This window comes from Oncorhynchus gorbuscha, linkage group LG15, assembly GCF_021184085.1.
Source record: "Oncorhynchus gorbuscha isolate QuinsamMale2020 ecotype Even-year linkage group LG15, OgorEven_v1.0, whole genome shotgun sequence".
Taxonomy (NCBI): domain Eukaryota; kingdom Metazoa; phylum Chordata; class Actinopteri; order Salmoniformes; family Salmonidae; genus Oncorhynchus; species Oncorhynchus gorbuscha.
In genome coordinates, this window is record NC_060187.1 from 29,697,546 (window position 1) to 29,707,454 (window position 9,909).

Below are 9,909 nucleotides of genomic sequence, written 5' to 3' on the forward strand. Positions count from 1 at the left end.
GATGCAATTATACGTGCTTTTACACCTGCATTGTTTGCTGTTTGGGGTTTTAGGCTGGGTTTCTGTACAGCACTTTGAGATATCAGCTGATGTACGAAGGGCTATATAAATAAATTTGATTTGATTTGATTTGAATTATACACATTTAGCCATAGGGTGGATTATTTTTTTTTGCCGTTTTGAAGCCAATTTCCTGCAATTCTACACATTTTGCCATGACTTACGCCATGTTAATATATCAGAGTGAGAGTGACTAATAAAATCAGGTGCCGCTCTAGAATCTCCAATAAGTTCGCAGTTGGTTTGAGAGCTGGTGACAGACCCCCATGGCTTACATTGTTTTCATGCTCATCAAACCATTCAGTGACCACTCATGCCCTGTGGATTGGGGCATTGTCATCCTCTGCCATGACAGCATTTTAAACATAACCTTCAGCATGACAGGATGATAATTGCTAAATTAACTCAGGAGCCACACCTGTGTGGAAGCACCTACTTTCCATATCATTTGTTTTACTCATTTACTTAAGTTTCCATTATTTTGGCAGTTACCTGTATTTAGACTGATATGTATGTATGCATGTAACTCAGATGCTGCAGAATATAAATGTAATATACTGTACATTAGAATTGTGGAGGCTGCTGAGGGGAGGACAGCTCATAATAATGGCTGAAATGGAGTCATTGGAGTGGTATCAACCACATGGAAACCACACCTTTGATGTGTTTGATACCATTCTTTGACTCCATTGCAGCCATTATGATCCGTCCTCCCCTAAGCAGCCTCCACTAATAAAAATAATATCCATGAAGTTGTTTCTCATAGATCTTTTGTAGTTACCACAACCACTCATTACCCTGCATGGCTAGCCCCTCTCAGCTTGACTTGCTTGTTATGGGGTAAATTATGTACATGAATAGCCTCTTTTTATGTCAGTGACAATGCAGGGAGCCAGTATAGGCCTATTACTTTTTAATACAGTGAACTGGGTGTATGTGGACAGAGACTCATTATTCTCCTCTTGACACATCTTGTTGTGGCTCCCTAGGAACCTACCTTGTTCTACGGAAGAAGGCTGATAAGGAGGGTAACTATGTCCCTGAGACCAGCAACCATATCATCACAAGCGTCGATCAAGATAAGCAATAGTCGTGAAAGTTTTTAAAACAATTTAAGAAACTGACCACCACTGCTCTGGAGGATCCTACTTATAAGCAGGGTTTTGCTAGTGTCCTACTTTGCACATCCTTTAAATTTGATTTACTCAACACATCATGAGGGGGTATTTCCCTGCCTTAAGTGTCCGGCTCTGTCAATTCCTGCTACCACCTTTGTGTATTTGTAAGTGATTTACATTTACTTAAATCCTAACCTTATATAATCTTGCACTACTCCACAGTCCACAGTAGCCTAGAGCAGTGTGGATTGATTCTACCCAAAATTCACTTGACACTGAAACATTTAATATTTCATTACGATCACCATTAGCCGTCATCATTGCTTTGCACAATAGGGGGATACCTCATTAGCCGTCATCATTGCTTTGCACAATAGGGGGATACCTCATTAGCCGTCATCATTGCTTTGCACAATAGGGGGATACCTCATTAGCCGTCATCATTGCTTTGCACAATAGGGGGATACCTCATTAGCCGTCATCATTGCTTTGCACAATAGGGGGATACCTCATTAGCCGTCATCATTGCTTTACACAATAGGGGGATACCTCATTAGCCGTCATCATTGCTTTGCACAATAGGGGGATACCTCATTAGCCGTTGCTTTGATGTTTTTCCTGGAAAGAAGTGGCTTCTTTGCTGCCCTTCTTGACACCAGGCCATCCTCCAAAAGTCTTCGCCTTCACTGTGCGTGCAGATGCACTCACACCTTCCTGCTGCCATTCCTGAGCAAGCTCTGTACTGGTGGTGCCCTGATCCCGCAGCTGATTCAACTAGGAGACGGTCCTGGCGCTTGCTGTACTTTCATGGGCGCCCTGAAGCCTTCCACTCTCCTCGAAGTTCTTGATGATCCGATAAATGGTTGATTTAGGTGCAATCTTACTGGCAGCAATATCCTTGACTGTGAAGCCCTTTTTGTGCAAAGCAATGATGACGGCACGTGGGCCTCCCGGGTGGCACAGTGGTTAAGGGCGCTGTACTGCAGCGCCAGCAGTGCCACCAGAGACTCGGGGTTCGCGCCCAGGCTCTGTCGTAACCGGCCGCGACCGGGAGGTCCGTGGGGCGACGCACCATTGGCCTAGCGTCGTCCGGGTTAGGGAGGGCTTGGCCGGTAGGGATATCCTTGTCTCATTGCGCACCAGCGACTCCTGTGGTGGGTCGGGCGCAGTGCACACCAACCAAGGTTGCCAGGTGCACAGTGTTTCCTCCCAAATTCCATTGGTGCAGCTGGCTTCCGGGTTGGATGCGCGCGCTGTGTTAAGAAGCAGTGCGGCTTGGTTGGGTTGTGTATCAGAGGACGTATGAATTTCAACATTCGTCTCTCCCGTGCCCATACGGGAGTTGTAGCGATGAGACAAGATAGTAGCTACTAACAATTGGATACCACGACATTGGGGAGAAAAAGGGATAAAAAAAAGGGGTAAAAATTGAAAAAAACTAAACAAAAATAAAATATGTGTTCCTTGCAGACAACCATGGTTGACAGAGGAAGAACAATGATTCCAAGCACCACCCTCCTTTTGAAGCTTCCAGTCTGTCATTTGAACTCAATCAGCATGACAGAGTGATCTCCAGACTTGTCCTCATCAACACTCACTCCTGTGTTAACGAGAGAATCACTGACATGTCAGCTGGTCCTTTTGTGGCAGGGCTGAAATGCAGTGGAATTTTGGGGGGGGATTCAGTTCATTTGTATGGCAAAGAGGGACTTTGTAATTAATTGCAATTCATCTGATCACGCTTCATAACATTCTGGGGTATATGCAAATTGCCTTGAGCGAAACAGACACATACTCCAAGCCTACATTCATATACAGAACAAAAATACAAAACACAACAATTTAATAATTTACTAAGTTACAGTTCATGCAACGAAGTCATAAGGCCCTAATCTATGGTTTTCACATGACTGGGAATACAGATATGGATCGGTTGGTCACAGACACCTTAAAAAATATAATAATAATAAAAAGGTTGGGGCGTGGATCCGAAGGTGGTTGGTCTCAGACGATCAGCAGGTGAAGAAGTCGGATGTGGAGGTCCTGGGCTGGCATGGTTGCAAGTGGTCTGCATTTGTGAGGCCGGTTGGACGTAATTCCCAAATTCCAAATTCCCTAAAACAATGGTGGTTGAGAAATTAACATTAATTTATCTGTCAACAGCTCTGGTGGACATTCCTGCAGTCTGCATGCAAACTCCCTGGAAGCGAGACATCGGCGGCATTGTGTTGTGACAGAACTGCCCATTTTAAAGTGGCCTTTTGTCCTCAGCACAAAGTGCACCTATGTAATAATCCTGCTGTTTAATCAGCTTCTTGATATGCCACACCTGTCAGTTGGATGATTTATCTTGGCAAAGCTTTAATAAATTTTTCCATACGCACAAAAAGCTTATTTCAATAAAAACCTTGTGCACACATTTGTTTACATCCCTGTTAGTGAACATTTCTCACTCACTAAACACTAAACTCACTAAACACTAAACTCACTAAACACTAAACTCACTAAACAACTATGTAAACAAAAGGTGTGCACAAAGTTATCAAAATAAGCTTTGTGCGGGTATGGAACATTTTTATTTCAGCTCATGAAACATGGGACCAACACTTTACATGTCGCGTTCATAGAATATAAAACATACGTGACAGTACAAAACCACAATTACATCAAACTCAGCCTATATGGTCTGAACTATTGCAAGCTTGTCAACAAATAAAATAAAACCAAACTTAAATATGGTGTTCATTCATTAATACTAGAGGGTAAAGTTTACATTTGAGACCTGATGTTTTAGAAGTTCGAAAATGGTGTACCACACGGTATGTAGAATATGATGCCGTTCTGGATTTAGAATAGGGAAAGGCAGATTGAAATTGTACTCAGTGATATGATGTCTCACTGATGTGACATGTTTCACATCCCTCAAAAGATCAACGATGAATCTCTCACTGGAGTGATAGAAGAAAAAAAACAGATCAATAGCCAACACATCAATAAAACAGAGTTAACACCTATCGATTGAAATGCACCAAGAGACACTTATCAATGTATGACTTGACTATCAAATATCCTAAAGATGCCAATGAGTGTGACATCTGCTGGTCTATAAGATTAATAACAAAGTAAAAATGTACAAAGAACAGCATTTTCAGTCTTCTAGATCTTTTCCTCATATCCGTTCTGCAAATTGAAAGAAATGTTGGCTTTGTTTAAAACACTTCACATTTAAGATCGAAGGAAGTTTTGGTTAAAAACAAGACCATTGAAATGGGATTAAAATCGCCTCGGGCATTTTACGCTGAACATCATGCATAGATAGAGGTGTAGTAGAACCTCTCACCTTTGCGTCCTTAGGGAGATCATATTGTGGGCTAATAATGGGTACCAGACAGGCTAAGGCCAGGAACACATTTCAGTCTTGTGTTAAATGGGCTGCTCCACCAACACACACCAGAAGATAAAAACAAGAAGAATAAGAAGAACAAGAAAATGTTTTGACAGCATCACAATTATTTAACATTTCAGAATTCCTAACTTTTCAGAGATTGGGATGTGCCTGAGTAAATCAAAAAGAAAGCAACTGAAATGGGACTGATTATCACGTTTTAGGGAAGACCAAGACAGTGTTGAAGTAACAAACGTTTATTACTAGAACACGGGGCAGGCAAAACGACAGGTCAAGGGCAGGCAGAGGTAATTCATCCAGATCAGAGTCCAAAAGGTACAGAACGACAGGCAGTCTCAGGGTCAGGGCAGGCTGTCACGAATCCCACCGAAGATGGTGCCTCTTCCTGTTCGGGCAGCGCTCGGCGGTCGTCGTCGCCGGCCTATTAGCTGCCATCGATTCCCTTTCCTTTTGTTTCTGTTAATTGGGTCTAATTGGTTACACCTGTTTTGAGTTAGTTTTGTTTGTAAGCTATTTAAGGGCACTAGGCCCGCTGGGTATTGTGCAGGCTTGTTCTCTGTTTATTGGTGTATTAGTGTGATCTATATTTTTCCGGACAGTTTTAGTCCTGTGTATTTTGGACGGGTTGTTTCATGTGCCCTGGTGTTTTGCATGTCCGTGTCTCTGCTGTCTTTGGAATAAAATATCCACGTACGGAATTACCTGCTCTCTGCACTTGACTCTTCCACTCACCATTCATAGAAGTCATAACACATGCAGAATGTCAAAACTAGAAAACAGGAACTAGAAATAGACTGGAGCAAGGGGGGGGGGCGCTGGTAGGTTTGACAAACAAAACAAACTAGCAACTGACAACACAGGTATAAATACATAGGGGATAATGCGGAAGATGGGAGACAACTGGTGAGATAAGTGTAACTAAACTCAACAAAAAAAGAAATGTCCTCTCACTGTCAACTGCGTTTATTTTCAGCAAAATTAACATATGTCATACAAATATTTACACAAGATTCAACAGACAAACTGAACAAGTTCCACAGACATTTGACTAACAGAAATGTGTAACTGAACAAAGGGGGGGTCCAAATCAAAAGTAACAGTCAGTATCTGGTGTGGCCACCAGCTGCATTAAGTACTGCAGTGCATCTCCTCCTCATGGACTGCACCAGATTTGCCAGTTCTTGCTGTGAGATGTTACCCCACTATTCCACCAAGGCACCTGCAAGTTCCCAGACTTTTCTGGGAGGGAATGGCCCTAGCCCTCACCCTCCGATCCAACAGGTCCCAGACGTGCTCAATGGGATTGAGATCCGGGCTCTTCTCTGGCCATGGCAGAACACTGACATTCCGGTGTTGCAGAAAACCACGCACTGAACGAGCAGTATGGCTGGTGGCATTGTCATGCTGTAGGGTTGTGTCAGGATGAGCCTGCGGGAAGGGAACCACGCGAGGGAGGAGGACGTCTTCCCTGTATAACGCACAGTGTTGAGATTGTCTGCAATGACAACAAGCTCAGTCCGAAGATGCTGTGACACAGCGCCTCAGACCATGACGGACCCTCCACCTCCAAATCGATCCCGCTTCAGAGTACAGACCTCGGTGTAACACTCATTCCTTAGACGATAAACACGAATCCAATCATCACCCCTGGTGAGACAAAACCGCAACTCGTCAGTGAAGAGCACTATTTGTCAGTCCTTTCTGGTCCAGCAACAGTGGGTTTGTGCCCATCGGCGACGTTGTTGCCGGTGATGTCTGGTGAGGACCTGCCTTACAACAGGCCTACAAGCCCTCAGTCCAGCCTCTCTCAGCCTAATGCAGACAGTCTGAGTCCTGGTGTAACTCGGAAAGTTGTTGTTGCCATCCTGTACCTGTCCCGAAGGTGTCATGTTCGGATGTACCGATCCTGTGCAGGTGTTGTTACACGTGGTCTGCCACTGTGAGGACGATCAGCTGTCCGTCCTGTCTCCCTGTAGCGCTGTCTTTAGTGTCTCACAGTACGGACATGGTAATAAATTGTCTGCGCCACATCTGCAGTCCTCATGCCTCCTTGAAGCATGCCTAAGGCACATTCACGCAGATGAGCAGGGACCCTGGGCATCTTTCTTTTGGTGTTTTTCAGAGTCAGTAGAAAAGCCTCTTTAGTGTTTTAAGTTTTCATAACTGTGACCTTAATTGCCTACCGTCTGTGAGCTGTTAGTGTCTTAACGACCGTTCCACAGGTGCATGTTCATTAATTGTTTATGGTTCATTGAACAAGCATGGTAAACAAGCATGGTAAACAGTGTTTAAACCCTTTACGATGAAGAGCTGTGAAGTTATTTGGATTTTTATGAATTATCTTTGAAAGACAGGGTCCTGAAAAGGGGAGTTTAGCTGGGTGGAACACTAGTCAATAAAGACACTTATCAATGTAAGAATTGACTATCAAATATCCAATAAATGTTATACCTAATGTCTGTGAAAGGAATATTATTGCGTTGTAATTTTACATTCACTCCGCTATTAGACAATTTCCTTGAATATTTACAAACGTAAAATAGAGATGGGGAGTTACCTTATTGTCTGAGTGAGTCAAAAACAAGAACACTGAAATAGGATTTGGCCCGTACTCAGTCTCAGCGGTAGCAGTGCTGATCCCAGTGTATCAGAAGGGGGGGGGGGGGGGGTAATCCTACTCCAGCACTCCTACGCTTTACATATATGTGCCCTGGTGCTTTACTGTCAACATATAATATGTCATGCATTGTGATACAGTTGTAGTAGAGTCTCACAATTCACTGGGGTTCTCAGCCGATTCCATAATGAAAATTGGTGTGGACACTTCACTCGTCAGCTCAGCCCTACTGGGGACACATGGATACAAGTTCAGAGTCTCAGTTCAGTCTGACATTAAGTGAGCTGCTTGATACAGACAAGAAAATCATTATAATTATTGGTTGGCTCTCCGCAGTGTCTTTCTCATTCAAACACCCACATGCACAGCCCCAGAGTAACACCCCCCCTCACTTCCATTTCAACGGTTGGATTTTCAAATCCTTTCAAATTCTCAACCTCAGAAAATAAGCATTTGCAAGAACCAATCAAACCCGTTGCACAATTTCTGAGTGAATATTGCATGAACGGCCTAATTTCCAGCCTAGTATGATTAAAGCTCTCCCTGAGTCATGTGGGTCGCGTCAGCCAGGCTAGTTCAGAGATGGGGGGGGGTTCTGAATGTCAAACACAAGACAATTACAATTACATTTGAAATGGGACACATGTCCAGGTGTACAGGTGTAATGGTGTCCCTCACCTTTGACTAGTGTCCCCCGTTGCCATATAATTTAAAGAGTTACTAGTCAAAATCGGACATTCGATTGTGCACTTTGTTCTAACACAGTTCAGTCTGTTGTTTAGTGGGCTGCTTCACCAACACACAATTAATGCTTAAATGTTTAATTGAATTAATTTGAATTTGTGATTAATTTGATTATCTCTGTGATTGTACTAGACAGATCACCACAAAGATAAACCTAAAAGACCTGAACTTGAAACATAAACCATCAGTGATTTGACATAGACCAGCATACTTAATAACCACATAAATGTACAAATGTGTAAATAAAGAAAAAAGTTGCTTCCCAAGCTGAAGTTTCTTTTTTGCATCTTTTACTTGTTTACAACAGCTTTAAAACAACTACACATACAATCTTTTTGGTTATGGAAAATGTATCTCACAGTGGTTTAGATGGTACAACGATTCTCTACACTTGCTTGTTTTGTCACAAACTGAAATTAGGTGAACTATTAGAATTTTAGCAACCCGGAATTGGCAGAGAGATTGACAAAGTGCATCGTTAATTCACAAGATCAAGACTATGATTTACAGTAGCCTACAAATACTTGTATGCCAACTACGTATCACCAACTAATTTCTTCCTATAGATGAATCAAGATCAGCGGTCAGTACTAAATAAAAAAATATATAAAAATAACCATTTTATTTATCGCTAGCCGAATCAGATAAAAAAATATATAAAGAAACTTGTCGAGACGGTAGCTCAATCCTTTGGTTTAAGGAGAGTCTGTCGCAGAAGCAGCTGATGTAAGTAGACTGGAGACTTCCATTTATACCCCTCTAATGGTTGGTTTTTCCTATTTTCAGTTTTGTTTGTGTCCTTTGTTTTTCAAGTTATCATGTTCATTATTATTATATATTATTATTATTATCGGGCTATTAATTTCCCCTAATCTAAATAACATGCATCCCTTCTCCCCATAATATCAAATGATTGTTGTAAATCACGTAACACCATGTTCTTCTAATAAATCACATTGCCAGAAGTGAGCAAAGTATCTCGGTATATAGGGGTGAAGGTAGATAAAATGTCTTATTGCTATGGGCCTCTCCCTATAAACATTTTGTTCATAGCCTAGGTGTAGTCAGAGAATTACATATGTAATTAATTTCATATAATCTCTGTGGGACGAGTAAAGATGAACAAACAACCATTAATGATGTTCTCATCTGATTGTCAATCACTTTTAAAAAAGTGCTCTCAAGGCTACCTGTGAATCTTCGTTCACTCACAAAATAATTCAAGCATCCAAATAGTGCACTGTGCACCCACAATTTGATGACAGGAAAGAAGCATTTTACAAAACACCTAAACGTGTATTGTAATGGCATTCTGCGATTGTCATTAGGCGTACACTTGTAGTCTAAATTGATGCGTCCACTGCTGTCCGTGCGCGTCTCGGGATGGTCCACTCATCTCCGCCTTGGCAAAGTGTTCTTGTCGAACCACAACATCATTTGAAGCGTAGACCACTCGGTTTCAAGTCAATTCGTACATTTTCATGCCTTTGACATGAAGTAATGTTAATGGTGTTAAAGTCTATAGTTCTTGGCATTTTGTGTAATTATTGTGATAGGCTCATGTTTTACCGTTAAGTTGCCGGGACGCTGTACCGGACCAGCTTACTATCACCCCTGTCGGTATGGAACTGTGTTTCAGCCTGGCTTATGTGATAGGTTAGAGGTCACTGACCGGCAGTGCGAAGGTCACAGGCAAGCGCCAGTTCCAGACCCCCTCCTAAGGCGAAGCCATCCACCATGACAACCGTTGGCATGGGCAAAGTGGCTGTCATAGCAATGCAATGTCCATAGCAACGCAACACCCAGAGAGTAGAACACCATGTGGAGAGATCAGACAGATCTAGTTATTGTTATGAAACCAATAAATAGCCTGCTAATTTATTTGATGTGCAGGCAATCTCAACAATGTGCATTACAGGGAAGCCATCCTCCAACCTCAGGTGGTACCCTTCCTGCAGGCTCAT